The following is a 20,456-nucleotide window of genomic DNA, read 5'->3' as shown; positions in this document are numbered from 1 at the left end:
TACCTCCCTGGCGAGACAAACCACTAGTAGGAGGCTGTCTGTAGGATGACTGATAGTACGGCTGCTTGTACTGTGACTGGTACTGTCGATTTTGCTGGTTGGAATAATTCACTCTGGAGGAATAACCACGGCCTCGCGCTCCTCTAAAGGATCCCCTTCTGTACTGCAGGGTACCTAATGATTTGGCAGTGTCCGTATCTGTTTTGATAGCCAGCAAAGCATCATCAATGTGTTTGCCAAAGAGTGAGTCCCCATCATACGCCATGTCCAAAATCTTCGTTTGGACCTCAGGTCTGAAGGAGGTAGCCTTGAGCCAACCTTGATGTCTGAGGACTGCTGCTCCCGCCAATTGTCAAAAATTGGTGTTAGATACATCAAGGGCACAATCAATGATCTCCGATGCCGCCCTTTCTCCCTCAAGTACGATTTTACGTGCCTCCTGTTGGCGATCTTCCGGAATCAGATCGAGGAATTCTGACAGATCTGACCACATTTGTCTGTCATAACGGGCCAGAATTGCTAACGAATTAGCTGCCTTAATGGAGGCTGCGGCATTTGCGGAGAACTTCTTTCCTATTGCATCCAGTCTGCTGCCTTCTTTGTCAGGTGGCGTTGAAATCGGAGCTGAAGGGTTCTTGGACCTTTGTTGCGCCGCTTGAGAAATGACCGAGTCCGGCCGAGGGTGTCCTATTAAACAAGATGGAGTATCAAGTGGCGCGCGATACTCCTTCTCAATTCTTGGAAGGACTGCCGGAATGGAAGCGGGTGTCTTCATGATGTTGAGGCCCTCCTTCCATATGTAGTCAATTATTGGGATAGCCCTGGTCATTTTGCGATATCCCTCCTTAAAGTCGTGTAAAAAGCAGTCAGACTGCTCCACTGTGACAGGCAATTCAAACCTGGTAGCCGCACGTTGCATAATGTTGTGAAATCCGCCAATATCCTCAGGCGGAGAATCTGACGGGTGCGATGTAGGCGGTGAAGGCATGGGAATGACATAATCATCCCACGGATCCGTAGGTGTAACATCTGGCAACTCGCCCTCTTCCCTGCCATCAGCCTCGTCAGAAGAAGAGGTATCTGTGTCACCTTGGGGAAAAGGATTTGTATCCTGCCTTGGTGATAAAGAGGGTTGTGGTGAAGGAGGCCTTGGCATCTCAACCAGCACAGGCGGCAGAACAGGTGTAACTGGAGTCGGAGGAAATCTCTGGCGATAGTCTGCCAACATGGCTTGTAAGTCCTGTATCAAAGTAGGTGGCACATGACCTGAGTCCTCCGAACGTGGAGGTCTTGAGTCATGCGAATGATGTTGCGTTGAGAAGTCCACGTGGCCGTAAGGCTCTTGCTCATAGTCCTCCTCCTCTTCTTGATACTTAATGTGCAATTGTGAAGGGTGACGGGCAACCCCAAAAGGGCCTTCATCTTCCTCTTCGTCATCAGAATCATCCTCCACATATGTCTCCAAAATGTGAGAAGGTAAAAGTGGAGAAATGTGAGAGTAGTCCTGTCTCTGATAAGTTTTCATTTGGAAACGGGTGTACTGCACTCTCGTTGGAGGTGTATGAACTGATGTGAGAGCTTTTGCAGAGGACGATGACGACGAGCTTGTTATTGAATGCGGCGTCGTCACCGGAATTGCCCTCGATGGAATTGTCGATGGTGTTTTTGTCGACGGAGCTGTCGTCCACGGTACTGCTGATATAGATGTCATCGTCGACGGGGCCGTCGATGGTGTCTTCGTCGACGAGTCCCTCGTCGACGAGGCCGTCGATGGTGTCTTCATAGACGAAACCTTCGTCGACGGGGCCGTCGATGGTGTCTTCGTCGACGAACCCCTCGTCGATGGGGCCGTCGATGGTGTCTTCGTCGACGAGTCCCATGTCGACAGGGCCGTCGATGGCGTCTTCGTCGACGAGTCCTTCGTGGACGAGGTCGTCGATGATGTCTTCGTCGACGGAATAGTCGTCGACGGGCTAGTCGTCTTCGTCGTCGGGGCCTTCATCGACGTGGCTGACGGGTTCTTCGTCGACGGAGCCGTCGTCGACGGGATAGTCGACGAGGATGTCAACGGCAAGAGGCTTGTCGTCGACGAAGTCTTTACAGACGACGACGAAATCTTTGCAAACATCAAAGGAGAAGTAATAGCCGAAGTGGTGACCGTAGCAGAAGAGGTTGAAGAAGCAGAAGTGAAAGTCGTAGTATGAGGAGACACCAGAGAAATAGTTTTAGTCTGGGCTGTACTCACAGTGGACGGTCTTGATGGAGACGAGGTGCTCCTTGAGGGTTCTGAGGCTCTCTGAGAGGGTTTAGATTTTTTCTTTCTCTCAGGAGAAGAGCTCTCCCTGGATCTGGCTTTCTTGCTGGAGGTAGAGGCTTTGTCCTCATCATCTGTAGAAGATGATTTTAACCATAAAAGAACCCTTGCCTCTCTATCCCTGATAGTTTTAGAAGGGAAGGTACGGCAAATTCTACAATCCTTCACCACATGTGAGGGGTGTAGACAATAGTGCTGGTCGTCCACATGGACCCTCTTCTTATTACAGGTTCCACAAGCCTTGAAAAGAGCCTTATTTTCAGACATTTTAGAAGAAAAAGAGACAAAACTGAGTAGGCACTCAGGGAGACTCCCTTGCACACGAAGTGCGGTGAAAATCTGAGGAGAACTGCCTGGGCTGGGAAGGTTCTAGAGGGTGAGGACAGCTGATTGGCTGAGACTATTTTCAGGTCTTTTTACATAATGAGGTAGATAGGCTGCTAAGTTTTGGGCCTAGTTAGGCCTTTTAGTCTTTTCTAGCCTACTACAAGAAATTTTTAGGCACTGCTATTGTATATATTTTTACCGTGGGACTCCCGCCTCGACGACGGGGAATGATTCAGGCATGTGAACCTATGAAAGATACCCCAATACTGGATAATCTTTTCTATATATTTATAACATAAAATAACAAGCTTTTGCAATGAAATAGGTTTCGCATTTGCAAGAGTTAGAGCTATTGGCATTGTAAATGACAATGTCTTTTACTTATGTATATTGATTTTGAGTGTAGTGGATGTATGTGTTGTGTATTGGAATTTTGTGGGTTGTACTGGAATTGTTAGTGGTTGTGATAGACCTTGCCATAACAAAGTTACATTACTGCCTGTGTTAATTATATTACAACCTATTTTTCTTGCCTTGTTTCTTGCTTTTCAGGATCAGTGGGTTACAGCTTGGGTGCCCATCACTGGTTGGTTGGTGATGTACAAAATGTATAAACAGGCGACTAATCAATAGTCTTAAGAGTCTGGAGCATATACTCATTCACTAGTCTTTTCCATGACGCATCGGGCACGAGTGTGGGCATAACGCAAGCCACACACAGAATTTCACCTCGATGACCTGTACCTGTGAGATAGTGGAAAGGGAATGAGTGGGGGTAGGGGTGGTGTGTGCTTGCCTCCACTAATTATTTGGTGAACCTGGCCACTTGTGTGCAGAAGAGTTTAGGTTTACAAACGAATACGTTAGATTTCTGTAGTTCCTTTGTGATGTCATGGTGCTCGGTGAGTACATTGTCATACAAAGACATGATGTACACGCGTAACGATCTGTGATCAGTAAGTGAACAAATGATTGGGCACAGGGCTACACAATGGGTTGGCTAGCGCGTTTCTACCGGAATACTGTTTCGAGTTAAACAAACAACACAGAAAATCACGCCTCTGAAAGCACGATGACGTGTTAAAGCACTTGTATACAAGACAACTATGTATCCGCACCGGATGACGTCTGAGATGAGTTGTTGCCTAGGAGGCAGGGAGTGTATGCCTAAAGTGTTCCCTGTACAGATTCTCCTCTGCCCTGTTTACAAATCTTTGAAAAACTTGGTGTAAGCCTTCACAGTGTTTAGTGCGATTTATTCAAAATGAGATCCCTTTTGTTGATTCAGTACTACAACGGTATGGCTCTTCATCCACCATCTTTAACCCCTTGCGTGCTGATGACGGCCCCCAGCCGTCATGCACTACGGTGCTCGTGTGCTGATGACCGCTAGGGGTGTCAGAAACCCACCCACTTCGAAAAACGCCGCACAGGTGCAGAATCGCGGCCGCACGCAAGGGGTTAAAGTGCCTATTATGACCACGTATGTTGACAATCCGCACAGGTGAAAGAAAATACAATAGGTTTACAGCAATATTAACTTGCCTTTGTAGATCTGTCTTACCCGATGTGAAATCTAATTAACTTTTTTACGTGGCGAGAAGATTAAACTTTCAACTCCACGTTTCTACATTTGTATTGTTATTTTGTCATTTGAAATTTAATTTTAAAATGTTTCTGATTGCGCTGTATTGTTTACTTGCACATTCAGATATAACTGTCCATTTGATCTTCTGGCTTCATGGTAATGGACTTTTTACATCCACCGACTTTACGTGCAGTGCAGGATAATTGAGTTATGTTTGTTAACAGGACGCATCTGAAACTAGGTGGTCGCATCCGCACACTGTCCTGGGCTGCGCGGTCTCCCAGGCTCTACAGTGCAGCCAGCTTTCTTCTGTCTGGGAGGATGGGGCATAGCAGAAGCCTTGACTAGAGTTGTTGAAAGGGCTGGTTAGGGTAATCATCCTACCACTTCTCCCACACTTAGCAACTAACTTACAGTCAGTGAAGCACTGCAGGCAGGTGTTAGTAAACAGCGAGGTCTGCAGAGAGCTGCAAACCGGGGAGCAGAGTAGGTATATGTTATCCGGCCGCCTTCTCTTTAGCGCACGCGAAACACTGCTGGCCTGTGGCTCAGTCCCCGTCAGCATATACCATCAGGGAGGCACCGCAGCATGAACGCTTGTAAGTTGATTCAGCCACCTATGCCGCCAACTGTAATATAATCACGACATATCACCTTGAAATAAAATGTATAAATGTTATTAAAGTGCTCATGCTGCCACCCGTGGTTGATAACTACATACAGCTCACTATATCACTCTTACAAATACAGCCGCTGTCTGCAGTGAAGGCTATCAACTGAGGCAGTCTGTGGATGGTAGTGCTTCGCTCCTGTACCGCCGCCGGCCCATCTACAGGTCACACATGGAGCTAGGGCAGGTGAAGAATGCGTTACATCACAGGCCCACCCAGACGATGGGAATCTCTGCCTGGGACCAGGGCTTGTGAGGCTCAGGCAGCAGGGGGGCAACAGCAGGACTTAAAAACAGTCCTACCTGGTGCCATTGTGAGCGTGATTTCCTTCACAGCAGAGTTTCACTGACAAGTCGCACATGGACTGGAGGCCCTCCGTCAGGGCCCGAAATTATATTTAAAGTTTAGTTAGTGCTTTAAATCAAGAGTCTGCTGAATAGATCCTAGCCCGCCATGGCAAATACACTGAACATTGAGAGCAGTGCGACAGGCTGTAAAGTTAAAAAAACTATCAATACATCAGTGAGCCACGCAGCAGCCTCTCCATGATGTCAGTCTGTGTGACCTCTCGTCTGCGACCAGGTCTGGTCGCAGGGCAGCGGCATGATCACATCAGCAGTGCATGTGCGTGCGGTGCTGTGTGACATTAAGGTAACAGTACTATAAAGTCAGTACTGTGGCAGACTGACCAGAAAGTACTTGTTGATTGTTGTTGTGAACTTTACTCCAGTCTGGCAGGAGGCACTGTCTCTCTGTCTGAGAGCCAGGGGTCTAACGGCTGTGGCGCACCGTGACTGAGCTGCACGGGGTAGGTGGTCGCACAGCTGTGCTGCACTGTGTCGTGCAGTCTCCCCGCAGCACCCGATGCGGCGCCTCCATGATGCCGTGCGGCCATGATGCTGCCTGACCTACTGACTGACCCTGAGAGAGTCACTGTCCTGGAGGTGAGGTCGATGCTGTGCCGGACTCCCGCCGGTCCAACCATGTGCCGCAGCCGGATTAATATTATTAAATTGCCCCATCCTGCGCAGGCAGCAGCGCAATCTCACTATCAGACTGAGAGGGACGCCAGCTGCACGGACCCGACCCGACAACACACAGCAGAACTCCATGAGTCCAGGGATGGCGCACAACCTTACTCATTCGTGATGCCAATCTCTGAGAGTCTCTTGTTGCCACAAGCCCTGTCACCCATAAGACTCCATAAGTTCTCTCCGCGCCTCCACTGATTCGATGTTGTGTAGGTGACGTGCGCCGGAGCACTTCAGTGCGGAATCCAGCACAAGGTACAAACCCTGCCCCCACACTGTGGACTCCACCCAGCACATTTCTCAATATAGTGAAAATTACTGGGGAAAAAAAAGCTCACTTTAAAACTAGTGGTGCGCGCGCACCACCGAGGAGCGGGGACGAGGGAGCCTGTCGTCTGTGCCCTGCTGATGCTCGTGCTAGACACCGGTGGGAATGGGCGTAACAAAGGCGGGACATGCGCCTGCCTTTGCCCAATTGCCTGGCTTATTTTTGCAAACAAAACAAGCGAAACCCAATGGCAGCCGGGGAAAGCTTGATCACACGCACGAGCATGTGGGCTGCTTCCAGAACCCCGTACAAGAGGTCTGGTGCTGCACAATGCAACGCTAGGCGCGAGACCTAAAAAAGGAATATATATATATATAGATATATATATATATATATCTATATATATATATATTCCTTTTTTATACACACACATATATAACCTATTGGCGACCTAAGTTTTTAATTAGGACCTAGATTCCATAGGAAAAGCATTTTTTGCTTTGCCAATAACGTTTGCGCCGTTTAACAAATCTTCAGTAAAATTTTCAAAATTAGTATGGCATTTGGTTCAGCTGCTGTGTTGTAAGTTTCAGGGTGATTCGTCCAGCGGGGGCTAAGGAAAAGGGGGAGGCCCAAAACGCATTTTCCCATGCAATGTCCCATAGGGATTTTAGACACAACTATAGCCTGAAATGCTGAATGGAAGTACACCAACTTTTGCAGAAAGGTAGCTCTTGGCCCAGAAAGCAACATTTTTGTGAATTGGGTTAAATCTGTTCAGTTGTTTCCAAGATATTAAAAGAAAAACATTAGAAGACTATCAAATTTGTATATCTAGGGATGCGGATCCAACGAGGATCCAACAGTCCCGTGCTGAAATCTGATTGGCTGCTAACATTTCAACTTTGGAAGCGTTTGCAGCCATCTTGGGACTTGGCTTCAGCCGAGGCATGCAGAAACATGTAAGAAAATTTAGGGAGAGGTGCATGGGCCCTCCCCCAGGGCTGTTGTTAGCCCAGAGGCCATCACCTCCCCAGGGCTTTCTAAGAATAGCGGAGGGGGTGGCACAGAACCCCCTCCCGGGACTTTAATATGTCCTGGGCACCACCACCTACCCAGGGCAAAAAAAATATTGATGAAGGGGCCAATTAAGTTTAAAAACTGGGAGGGAGGGCCATGCAGCCCCCCTCCAGGGCCATATACGGCCCCAGGGGCTGGAAGGTCAGGGTATTGGCTGATCTCTTATAAATAATGTGTGTGTATGTATATATATCTATATATTCCGCGTGGCCCCCCTTCTTTAGAATGCATGGACCGGCCCAGGGAGGTGGTGGGTGTGGGTATATACACCATACCATAGTGTCAGCGCCAAAATGAATCTGTCGAGCCTCTTATATATATATATATATATATATATATATATATACACACACACACACACACCACCTCCCTGGGCCGGCCCATGCATTCTAAAGAAGGGGGCCACGCGGCCCCCTTCTGGAGCCATTAATGGCCCTGGGGCCCGCCAGCCACCAGGGCCGGCTCCTGCTATGTCACGGGGTGCCCACTTTGGGACATAGCAGTTTTCTATCTCTTGGCGGGAGCTGTGCCAGTCCCGCCAAGCAAGAGCTAAAACTAACTCTGCTCCCAGCAAGCGGGAGCTGTCAAACTGCTTCCGCTTTCTGGAAGAGGAGTTTTCATCTGTTTTCCTGTCCACTGTCATGCGGGCAGGGAAACAGATGAAATGATTGCTCCCGCGCACAGGGAGCTGCATTTGTAGCAGCTCCCTGCATGCAGAAGCAATGCCGGCTCCCGCAGTCTATTCAATTTGTGTTTAGATTGGCTTCTATCCAAAACGCTGGTGGTGCACGTAAAAGCAAAATATCACCACTGACTTTCCCCTACTTAGAAAGAAATGGATATCTGAGATGAAGGAATATCACCACAGTTTTAATCCATTAAAACAATCCGGACAGAACGCGTTTCGGTTTTACAACAACCTTTGTCAACAGAAGAGTGCCATTTTGAACACGCAATATATACTTGTTATCATAATAAACACAGACAAAATGCTGTTCGGTTTACTGAATGCAACTCTATCTCATTCACAACAGTCTGGGCCAAAGCCAATTTGAATATGAATCTAGTACCCTCTGGGACCCTACCACCACATCTAGTGGGCCAGAGTATTCCTACCCTACCCCCATTTCTTTTTTTATTGAAACATCTTTTGTGAAACTGGGCTGAAGCCGGGCACCAAGATGGCTGCCAACACTTCCTGCTTGAAGTGCTGGCAGCCAATTCAATTTCAGCATGGGGACTGTTGGATCCTGGTCCCTTTATATACGAACAGATATAAGCTAATTTACAAAAAGCTCACACTCTGGACCAAGAACTACCTTTCTGCCAAACTTGATGTAATTCCGGTCAACGGTTCAGGCTGTAATCATATCTTAAATCTCTCTGGGAATTAATATGGAGAAAAAAGCGTTTTTGACCCCCCCCCCCCCACTTTTCTCGGCCACTGCTTGACGGATCACCACAAAACTTTCAAGACAGCAGCTGAAGTGAGTGTTGTATTCGTTTTTAAATTTTCACGAGTATTCATCAAACAACGCCAAAGTTATTGGCAAATAAAAAGCGGTTTTCCTATGGAAACTAGGTCCTAGCTATAACTGCCTACTTGTGACCGCCAGTAGGTTTTATATATAGATATATCCACAAACAACACAGCACGCCACCAGTAACCTTTCCAAGTACGAGAAGGCAGACCCAGATTCAGTGCATAAAACGGGTTTATTCAAAGAATGCCCGCACCTCCGCCATATATATATATATCATCAGTTATAATGTAGGCGATAGACTTGCAGTACACATGAAAACAGTTTAATTGGGAAAGAATCCCAAGTCCACAAACATGTGGAAATTTGACATAAAGGTGGAATGTGGGCGAAGTTTAGGATGAACAAATAATACATAAAATATAATACATAACACAGAATGGAACACATTCAAAACAGAGTCCGTGCTCTCTGAAACCGTCGATTACCACTAAAGCACTTATGTATGCATGTCACAGTGTGCAGCTGTTTACCTTAGTGAGGACAATCATTAGTTAGGACAATCTCACAGGATATATTATCACAGGTCACCTATACAGTAACAATTAAGAAGCATAAACCATGGGTTGACTAGTGCGGTCAACCATCGTTAATAAGAAAACAGCATCAAAACTGTAACAAAAGAGTAACTACCCTCATCAGCAAGATCACCCAAAAAGTAGTCTATGACACATCTCCAAGATCACATCAACGCCAGCCATTATGTGTAGAACTATCATTCCTGCTTCAGATTGTATTGATGCACACACACAGCTGTCAAATCATAGATGATACCGTCCTGACCATGGATAAAAATGACTTTACTGATATTACTGGCTCTCTCAGCACTCCTCGTTCATCATTCACCACCCCACCCTGAAGCCTCCAACGAAAACGTGCTTCACTGGCTTTCCTCCTATCCAACCGACACCAGTTTGTTCATATGGGCACTTTTAAGTCCCAGAAGAAGCAGATCACCTGTGATGTTCCCCAGGTTCTATCTTGTTCCTCGCCATTTTCCTTTGGGGCTATACTTACAGATAGCATCAAAATCCGGCAATAAGCCAACGACAATAAACTGTATTTGAAAGTCTTCTCTGATCCAGACATCCAATGCCTAAAACACAGCCGGCACCTAATCCAGATTTTCATTTCCAACACCTAACTGAATTTAACCCCTCCAAAACAGAATTCATACATATTTGCCAAGAAGAAAAAACAACAACTAGTCCCAACGTGGCTCAATGACATGAACCTGGATGGATTTGAACCACAACCTTCACCCAAAGACAAGTAACACTTGGATATACCCTAGACACTGATCTCACTATGAAGGAACACATCACCAACAAAACCATGACTTCCTGGTACTAGTTCTCTCTACTTAGGAAAGTAAAACTCTTCCTCCCAGAAAATGACTTCAGAACTGCTTTTCAAGGTCTTGTGCTCTTGCATCTGGTTTATGGCAAAGCCCTGCTCGATGGTTCTCACACTGTACACTGACCACCTTTAAGTGCATCCTACATACCCATTAAGGGTTCAAAGAAATATGATCACATTACCACCACCCCCTTTGGAACTCCACTGGCTCCTCGTGATGGCCTGCACCATCTTCAAAAACAACTGCATCATTTGCAAAGCCATAACAATCAACTCAGCTGCCTACCTGATTGACAACATCCCGCTCTCTGATGGCCCTCGGCAACCCCTGAGTCAGGACACGATCAAACGGGCGACAAAAATGCTTGGCCGTAATTTAGGGGGTTGCAGCTGCGAACCCTGGCTTGCCACTTGTGATTCCTGGCACTGCCTTTGCAACCCTGGCCTCAGAGATGGCAAAACCAGTGCCCAGGACACAGGGGCAGCTCCTCATTCCTTATTTGTTGCCTGTTTTTCATTATACTAATAGTGAATAATAGCCTATTATTCACTATTAGTTTAATAAAATCGGTGTTCACTAGCTGAAATTGATCTTTGGTGGCAGCTGTGGTAAGTAACAATGGTTTTAAATGTATGTTGAGTGTGTGCTTGTGGGTGAGAATGTTTTTGTGAGAAAAGCATGTGTATTTGTGGGTGTGTGTTTGTATGTGTAATCAGGATTTGCATTGGACTTGCAATCACAAAAGTGATGCAAACATGGTGCAAAGCATTAGTAAACCTGGGCCTGAATGTCAGTAAGTATGAGTGCGATTTAGAGTGGATGCAAGTGAGAATGAATAAGAATGTGTGCAATGGAGTGGAAGAAAGTGTGAGTATGATGTTATGGTCATGTGACATACTTTGGAAAACATCAGGGCCAAGGGTCATATGATGTCACTTCCTGTTATGTTATTAAGGTCAAAGGGTATGTGATGTCACTTCCACTACTCCAGGCATTTTGGTAAATCGACACCCATGCATAGAAGTGCAAAAAGAGAAAAAGCACAAGGCAGCAGGCCTTTTCCATCTGTGCACATAGAATGTGTAAAAATGCACCTAGAATCTGGAAAGATATAATTGTATCCTCAGGCCTGCCCCAACCCTGCTCCAGTTTAAGAAAGAGTTTAAGACTTAAGATTCACCTCTTTAAGAAAACACTACATCATGATGAGGTAAGAGTCCTCAAACAATCTACTTCTCCTACCACATGTTGACTTTGCCACCCCAAACACCCTTCGGATTAAGATGTTGAAAGAGAGGTTCCATATGCAATCAAACATTAAAAACAGATGGTTAAGTCTCTAAATAATCTGCTCAGGAGAGGCTTTATAAAGAAGTTCAGACAACCCTTAAACATGTGCGAGCACACTCATGATACTCTCATGCCTTAAGATGTAAACCTTCAAAACAGTCAGTCAAAAAGTCAACTACCTATGGCAGTAAGAGGTGACCCTTTCAATGTCTGCGACATCGTGGGGCATAGCCAGCCTGGGTGAGGGAAGATTAACATGTACTGCATCAGAGTGGGATCAAGACCAAAGGCCATGTGAAAGTCGCAGTCTGCTACTCGACACCTCCAGCAGAAAGCTTCTGGATCTAGCCTTGTCTTCCCTACCAGCTGTAAAATTGCGTTGCACCTTAAAATAAGTGAATTTGGGTCTGGCTTCATTTAGGCCTTTGTCGTGGATGAGTAATTATGGGATAAATGCTATTGCCAGTACAAAAAAGTCTCAGCCTTCAGTGGTCTAGAAATGAGCTCTGAGGTTGATATTATATTTACAAGTAAAGACAAAGATGGTTGGTATGGGGGGAAAGGGGCATCGCATAGTTCGCCTGTAATGCAATGTGTTAGCTGTCTATAACACTAGTGCTAAGGGGCTGAGCTTGAAATTCTTTTTTTAAAAACTTTTATTTACAATTTTATCACATATAACAACGGTACAGCTTAATAAGCATACAGTAAGCCGCAGTTATCTAGCATGTGACTCTGCCAAATCTTCGCAATATGAGTACATTGAATGGATCAACCCTGTCAGACATCCATTTATGGCAAAAATACATGTTGCAGAATAATACAATGGTGATGCATTGGGATCATCAGAGGCATAGTACTACAAGCAAACATTATTGTTCCAGCCACCCTTCCCGAACGTTCCATAGCCCTTGTCACCGAGCAACAACAGAATTAGAGAGCATTTTCAGGAGACTGTAGACAAAAGAGAACTATCACGTAGTGATCATGTAACAGCTCGTGGATCTGAGTCTATCTCATCTGAGCCCTTCAAAAGGAGATCGTTCTGTAGAGGACCCCAAATGTCTTTAGGCCTGGAGGCTATTGGAAGGGTTTTAGCATATGTGGTTGTTTGTTCCTGACAATATAGTAGGTCTGCCAGCCAGACCTTGAACTTGGGAGCGCGCCCCTGCCCCATCTACAGGCCACCCTGCGTTTGGCCAGCAGTAATGATATAGAAAGAAATTCACGTATGCTTTGGGTACCTGTGCAGGATAGCCCAGAAGCGCCTCCGACGTGCCATCTGTCATTTTCTCTAGTGCCTCAAAGACCTGACTCCAGAATTCCTGCACCGCCGGAATTCTGTCCCATGATAGATGCAGAAACCCCGCACCTGACCTACCGCATCTTTCACATCTATCATTATCTGTTAATTTAAATCTGTATTTTTTGACAGGTGTGTAATATAGTCTTTGTAGGAATTTATAATGTATCACCCTCAGTCTGCAGCTAATAGAGATTTGCGTGGTCTGAAGACAGCAATATTTCCATTGATCATTAGTCACCTCCTGTCCCAGCCCCTCGCCCCAGTGTGTGCGGGACGAACTGGTGATTTCCTATTGTTGTGCGAGTATGCAGCTGTAGAGGCCTGACACTAAGTGTTTCCCGTCTGTAGACCCTAGCATTTGATGTAGTGGAGCGAAGTTCGCGGGTTCTTGTGGGAAGTCTGGAATGACTGACCGTACCCCCTGCCGCAATCGCATGTATAGGAATACGTCCAGAGGTGTAGGCTGTATCCTTTGGAACATATGGTCCAGGGAGCGGAATAGTCCTTCATGGAAGAGGTCTCCCCATGTGGTAACATGAATACGTTTGCATAAGTTAAGAAACCCCCTTACTTGCAGTAGCGAAATACAAGGGTGATAAGTCAGGCGGAGCCGCGAGGAATACAAGAGATGTGAAGAAAGGAGTGCAGTTATGCGGGTCCATGCGTCAACCGTGCTTGTGACCGTGGTGGGTGGCGTTGTTCGGGTGCAGGTAGGGACATGTATGATACCATTCAAGGGCACTGGGTCAGCATGCCAGTCCTCCGTAGCCACCTGCGGCATATACCTAGGGGGGTAGACCCAGTAATAGGCATGAGCTTGCTCGCTAAGAAAATATACTCCGAAATCTGGGATGTCCAATCCACCTCGGTCGTTGTTAGAAAGGCGACCCCGGGGGAGGCAGAAGATGTCTGACTGACCACCCCTAGGTCCACCTCTCCGTCAAGAAGTAACCGAGCGTTACTGAGAGGCCTCCTGGGTGAGGGCCCTCTCCTAGGATCGTACAGCAGAGTAACCACAACACTACAAATGGACACCACACCAGAGGTCGAGTTCGTAAGCTTTATCAGGAAATAAAGGCTGCTGGTTCTCAGCGCTATGTACAAGTAGTTCGAGGGGTCTTTAAAGTCTCGTAAAAGGGGGTCAGGGTAGCGGGACAGTCTCGGTTGGGGTGTAGGACGGGATACCCTGCGCACAGCTCTCAATCCTCGAGCCGGGGGGTTCCGAGAGGTCGAGCCGCGGCAGCGCCAGCAGGCTCTCCAGATGATTCGGCAAAGGTGGGCCGCGGCAGCGGCAGCAGGCTCTCAAGATGGTTTGGCAAAGGTGGGCCGCGGCAGCGCCAGCAGGCTCTCAAGATGGCTCGGCAAAGGTGGGCCGCGGCAGCGCCAGCAGGCTCTCAGGGTATCCTCGGGTTACAGGGACAATGAGTTCTTCTGGTGTCGTCCGTGACAGCGTCAGTAGGGCTTTCCAGTCCAGGATACAACTCCCGTCCTACTCCGGGGCTGGCCCAGATATAGGACTGGAGTCCTTTGATGTCCGGACCCTCGCGCCTGGGGGCCAGAGGGGCCGGGAAGATGGTGTCCAGACACCCAGCAGGGGGGTGGAGCCAGCACCCAGGGAGGCCGGGGGCGATCGATACCAGGCGTCCGGGGAGGGTTGGAGGCCCATCGAAACTTCCCTCCTCTGGGATCTGTTGAGTGGCCACTCGACCACCTGGGTAGATCTTGGCGCCTCGATGTCGGGGCTTCGCTGGGGCCTGGGCCGGGGCCGAGGCCACGTGTTCGTGACGTGGTGGTCCCAAGATGGAGTCGGGCGAGGCCTCGTGCTCAGGACGTGATGGGCCCATGATGGAGTCAGGCCGGTGTGGTGGCCCGTGGTGGTAACCGGACCGATAGTGTTGGTGCGTGCAGGATCGGGCGGAAGGGGCCGCCCGGGGCTCTGTGGAGGGCCGATGTCGTCCGGGGCCCGCCACGCGGGAGGGGTAGGACCACGCCACGAGGCCGGGTCCAACACGCGTCCCCCCCAGCTGAAGGCAGGGGAGAGTCACCCATCTTCTTGGGGATTCTCCTCCCCGAGGCAGAAGAATCGGGACAGGCCGTCAGCATTGGCGTGGTCGTTGCCGGGGTGATGCTCCACAGTGAAGTCCATCCCTTGGAGGGAGATTGACCATCGCAACAGTTTCGGGTTTTCTCCCCGCATCTGCATCAACCACCGTAGAGGCCGGTGGTCGGTCTGGACCCGGAAGTGGGTGCCGAAGAGGTAGGGCCGGAGCTTCTTTAGGGCCCACACGACGGCAAAGGCTTCCCTCTCGATAGTGCTCCATCGCTGTTCTCTGGCCAGCAGCCGCCGGCTGATGAAGGCAACGGGGAGGTCGGCCCCTTCAGGGTTCACTTGGGAGAGGACCGCCCCAATGCCGTGCTCCGAGGCGTCGGTTTGGACCACAAACTCCCGGCTGTAGTCGGGGGCTTGGAGCACAGGGGCGGTGCACATAGTGGTCTTTAGGGTGTCGAAGGCTACCTGGCACTCGGGGGTCCAGTGCACCCTTTGTGGTAGTCTCTTTGAGGTCAGTTCTGTGAGGGGCCCCACAATGCTCCCATAGTTTTTGATGAAGCGCCGATAGTATCCAGTGAGCCCCAGGAAGGCTCGGACGGCGGTCTGGGTGACCGGGGGCTCCCAGGCCTGGATAGCGTCAATCTTTGGCTGGAGGGGAGCCACCTGGCCGCTCCCTACTTGGTGTCCCAGATACGTCACGGACCCTTGTCCTATCTGGCAATTGCTGGCCTTTATGGTCAGTCCGGCCCGACGGAGGGCCGTCAGGACCTCCCGGAGGTGGGTCAGGTGCGCATCCCAGTGGAGGCTGTACACCGCAATGTCGTCTAGGTAGGCAGCGCTGAACTCTTCTAGCCCGGCCAGCACTCTATTCACAAGTCTCTGGAAGGTGGCCGGGGCGTTTTTCATGCCGAAGGGCATCATCTTGAAATGGTAGTGGCCATCAGGGGTCGAGAAGGCTGATCGCTCTTGCGCTCCAGGTGTGAGGCTGATCTGCCAATACCCGGCCGTGAGATCGAAGGTGCTGAGATACTTTGCAGCCCCCAGGCGATCGATCAGTTTATCCGCCCGGGGGATGGGATGGGCGTCGGTCCTGGTGACGGCATTCAGCCCCCGGTAGTCAACACAGAACCGGAGCTCCGGGGGCGTGCCGGGTGCGGCGGCTTTAGGGACCAGGACAACTGGGCTGGCCCACGGACTGTCGGAGGGTTCGACTACCCCCAGCGCTAGCATCTTGGCCACCTCGGACTGGATGCAGGCCCGCACTCGGTCGGGCACTCGGAAAGCTCGGTGTCTTACAGGCGGGCTGTCTCCAGGGGTGAGGGAAAACAGATCTGCAAACTGCCCCAGCAGCTGCCGGCAGTCATGGTGCTGTTCGGGGGTCAGGGTGGAGGAGAGCATGACCCCTTCGATGGAGCCTTCCTTCTCAGTGGTGCTCATGAGATCTGGCAAAGGTTCGGAGTCGTCTTCAGCTCCGTCATCGGTCGCTAATAGCAGACTTAGTTCAGTGCGGGCAAAGTGCAGCTTGAGCCGGTTAGCGTGTAGAACCCGGAGGGGGTTCCTGGGGGACTCCATGTCCACCAAGTAAGTGACGGGGCTCTTGCGCTCCACCACCTTGAAGGGCCCCGTCCATTGGTCCTGGAGGGCGCAAGGTTCAACCGGGGACATGACCCAGACCTGCTGGCCCGGCTCGAATTCGATGGACGAGGCGTTCCGGTCATACCAGCGTTTCATCTCCTCCTGACTTGCCTCCAGGTTGGCTTCGGCCAGTTCCCGGAACTTCCGAGTTTGGTTGCGGAGGGTCAGGAGGTACTGGTAGACATCTGGTGGAGCACCTCAGACAGCCGTCTCCCAGCCTTCTTTGACCAGGCTGAGGGGGCCTCGGACCGGGTGCCCATACAATAGTTCGAAGGGGCTGAACCCCAGGGACTTCTGGGGTACTTCGCGATACGCAAACAGGAGGCAAGGCAGCAGAACATCCCATTTGCGTCGTAGTGGTTCCTCTAGGCCCTTGATCATTCCCTTCAGTGTTCGGTTAAACCGCTCCACAAGTCCATTCCCTTGGGGGTGATACGGGGTGGTGAACTTATATGTGACCCCGCACTGTTGCCACAGGGATCGCATATACTTGGAGATAAAGTTTGTGCCCCGATCACTCACGACTTCTCGGGAGAAGCCGACTCTGGAGAAGATCCCCATTAGGGCTCGACCTACTACTGGGGCCATGATGGTTCGGAGGGGGATGGCTTCCGGATAGCGGGTGGCATGGTCTACCAGAACGAGGATGAAGCGGTGCCCTTGAGAGGTGCGGGGGTCCAGGGGCCCCACGATGTCTATCCCCACTCGCTCGAAGGGGGTGGTGACCACGGAAAAAGGCTGGAGCGGGGCTTTGACTTTCCCCGCGCTCTTCCCGCTGGCTTGACAGGTCGGGCAGGTTCTGCAGTGATTATGCACATCGTTGCGCATTTTCGGCCAGTAGAAATGAGTCACCAGGCGGCTGTAAGTTTTGTCCTGCCCCAGGTGCCCGGCGAGGGGCACATCATGTGCTAAGTTCAAGAGGAAGTCTCTAAATCGGAGGGGAACGACCAGCACCCGGCTGGCCCCTAGTTCGGCAATCTTCTGCTCACTGTAGAGAAGGTCGTTGTCCCAATAGACCCAGTGGGACCCCGCCGGGTCTCCAGCGGCTTGAGTGGTGGCTTGTCGTCGAATTCCCTCGAGGGAGGGACAGGTGCTCTGTTCCTGTCGGAATTGTTCGCGGGTGGGGCCACCTTCTTGGCGCCACTGAGCTAGTTCTGGAAGGTGGCCGAGCTCGGTAATTTCTTCATGGCTGGGCCCCTGGGGGCCGGGTTCAGGGTCGGCGTCCTCGGGGACGGCGGGCGGTGGAGGTGCGGGCCACTCCGGCTCCTCGATCGGGTCTTCCTCCGTTGGGGTGGAGGCCCGGGCAGACATGGAGCGGGTGGTCGCACAGACCCACTCGGGAAGGCCTAGCATTCCCAGATGCTCTCTCCGCTCTACGCCGGCCCAGAGGGAACTTTCCAGGTCGTTCCCGAGGAGGCAGTCCACGGGGGAATCGTCTCGGACAGTCACTTTCAGCATGCCCGACACCCCTCCCCACTCGAAGGGGATGCGGGCCATCTGGCACAAACTCTCAGAGTTGTCCGCCGACTGTACTGGGCAGAAGACGTTAGGAAGAATTTGTTCGGAGGTCACCAAGTGGCAGCGGACCGCCGTCACGCTGGCTCCAGTGTCCCGGAGGGCTTCGGCCCGGCGTCCATTGATGGTGACCCATTGGCGGTATTTCTGGGTGTTACCTGGGATCGGGTCTCGGGGGATCATGTCTCGATCACCCAGGCATGCTAATATCATGGCGGCGGGCTCCCACTCGGCCTGCTCGGTGTCGTCGCCTTCTTCTTCGCCTCCCTCTGCACTCAGGGCGGCGGCCGCGATCTGGCGGCTCGGGGGACCGGTGGTGCCGGGTCGCTGGTTCATCGGGCAGAGAGGGTCGTTCGCATAATGGCCCTGTCGCTGGCATCTGTGGCACGTAACATTCGGGCGGGGCCCGGGTCTTGCTGGGGGGCCCCCCCTCCAACCCAGGGATGGCGACGGGGAGGTAGGGGATGACCCCGTGGGGGTGTCTCTGCCCCTGCTCTGGCCTCCTCCGCCGCCTCGTGGTCGATGGTTCCCCAGGGATCCCCGGCCGTAGTCTCCCATCGGATTCCGGGGAACTCGGGTGCTCACCCATCTATCCGCCTCGACAGCGAGTTTTCGTGGCTCTGTCAATTTGCTGTCGAGGAGGTGCTGCCGGAGTTCGATGAAGCAGTTATTGGAAAGATGTTCCCATAGGATGAGGTCGACCAACTGCTGGTAGGTGGTGACCTGGCAGCCTCTGATCCACCCTTCGAAGGCTCTGCTGTAAAAGTTCACGTACTCCACCCAAGTGGTACCGGGGATTTTTTTACAGTCTCGGAATCGCTGCCGGTAAATTTCGGGGGTGAGTCCGTAGCCAGTGAGGAGGGCGGTCTTCATGTGTTCGTACGAGGTCATCTCGGCGTCGGGGTGCTCTAGCAGGGCGTCTCTCCCCTCGTTGATGAACTTTCCCCATAAGCCGGCGCCCCAGTCTTTGAGGGGTACTCGATGGGCGGTCATGGCGACCTCGTAGGCTTTGAACCACTGTTGGATGTCGTCGTTCTTATAGTATTCTTGATTTCCAGTTCTTTGAGGCCGCGCTCATGCTCGAGCACGAGTTTCTTTTCATTGAGGTCTCGTTGTCTTCGCCTTTCCTCTAGGTCTCCTTCCAGCCGTAGTTGCTCGAGGGCTAATTTCCTTTCTGCCAGCTGTATCTCTCCTTGTCGGAGTCTGGCGAGCTCCAACTCGTGAAGCCGGTTCCTCTCTCGTTCTCGGGCGTCTCCGTGGGGGAGGCCCGTGTCTAGGTTTGCGGGTCTTTCCCCCGCTGGGTTCGCGTCGGTCTCCGGGCGTCCATTCGGGCCCGGGTTGTCTTCATTCTGGGGTGGCGCATTATCGGCGTCCGCCCAGGCTTGCAGGGCTGATTTAAAGTCCTCTTTGGTGTTGAGGCCCGTGGTAGCGATGCCTAGATCCTTGCAGAATTGTTTTAATTCCTTGTGGCTGTAATCTTCCATTTTTTCTTTCTGGAATTCCGCAGTCGGTCTGGTTTCCTGAGTAGTCATGGTCCCGGTGTGTTTTTCTCGGTAGTGAGTGAATTACTCTCTGTATGATCTGCGTCGGCTCGGATCCCGCCGCCTGCCACCAATGTTAGAAAGGCGACCCCGGGGGAGGCAGAAGATGTCTGACTGACCACCCCTAGGTCCACCTCTCCGTCAAGAAGTAGCCGAGCGTTACTGAGAGGCCTCCTGGGTGAGGGCCCTCTCCTAGGATCGTACAGCAGAGTAACCACAACACTACAAATGGACACCACACCAGAGGTCGAGTTCGTAAGCTTTATCAGGAAATAAAGGCTGCTGGTTCTCAGCGCTATGTACAAGTAGTTCGAGGGGTCTTTAAAGTCTCGTAAAAGGGGGTCAGTCTCGGTTGGGGTGTAGGACGGGATACCCTGCGCACAGCTCTCAATCCTCGAGCCGGGGGGTTCCGAGAGGTCGAGCCGCGGCAGCGCCAGCAGGCTCTCCAGATGATTCGGCAAAGGTGGGCCGCGGCAGCGCCAGCAGGCTCTCAAGATGGTTTGGCAAAGGTGGGCCGCGGCAGCGCCAGCAGGCTCTCAAGATGGCTCGGCAAAGGTGGGCCGCGGCAGCGCCAGCAGGCTCTCAGGGTATCCTCGGGTTACAGGGACAATGAGTTCTTCTGGTGTCGGCCGTGACAGCGTCAGTAGGGCTTTCCAGTCCAGGATACAACTCCCGTCCTACTCCGGGGCTGGCCCAGATATAGGACTGGAGTCCTTTGATGTCCGGACCCTCGCGCCTGGGGGCCAGAGGGGCCGGGAAGATGGTGTCCAGACACCCAGCAGGGGGGTGGAGCCAGCACCCAGGGAGGCCGGGGGCGATCGATACCAGGCATCCGGGGAGGGTTGGAGGCCCATCGAAACTTCCCTCCTCTGGGATCTGTTGAGTGGCCACTCGACCACCTGGGTAGATCTTGGCGCCTCGATGTCGGGGCTTCGCTGG

At 51.3% G+C, this 20,456-nt stretch overlaps 2 protein-coding genes across 16 annotated transcripts in view; one reads left to right on the top strand and one right to left on the bottom strand.

Annotated features, from left to right (window-relative positions):
* Nucleotides 1-20,456, top strand: part of CACNA1C (calcium voltage-gated channel subunit alpha1 C) — a 2,299,705-nt gene that overhangs the window by 1,910,683 nt on the left and 368,566 nt on the right. The gene's annotated exons all lie outside the window — the stretch shown is intronic.
* LOC144808862 (uncharacterized) overlaps nucleotides 1-20,456 on the bottom strand; it is a 433,476-nt gene that overhangs the window by 388,931 nt on the left and 24,089 nt on the right. The gene's annotated exons all lie outside the window — the stretch shown is intronic.

This window comes from Lissotriton helveticus, chromosome 1_1 (genome assembly GCF_964261635.1).
Source record: "Lissotriton helveticus chromosome 1_1, aLisHel1.1, whole genome shotgun sequence".
Taxonomy (NCBI): domain Eukaryota; kingdom Metazoa; phylum Chordata; class Amphibia; order Caudata; family Salamandridae; genus Lissotriton; species Lissotriton helveticus.
The sequence above is the reverse complement of the archived record's forward strand: the minus strand, read 5'-3'. Positions and strand labels throughout refer to the sequence as shown.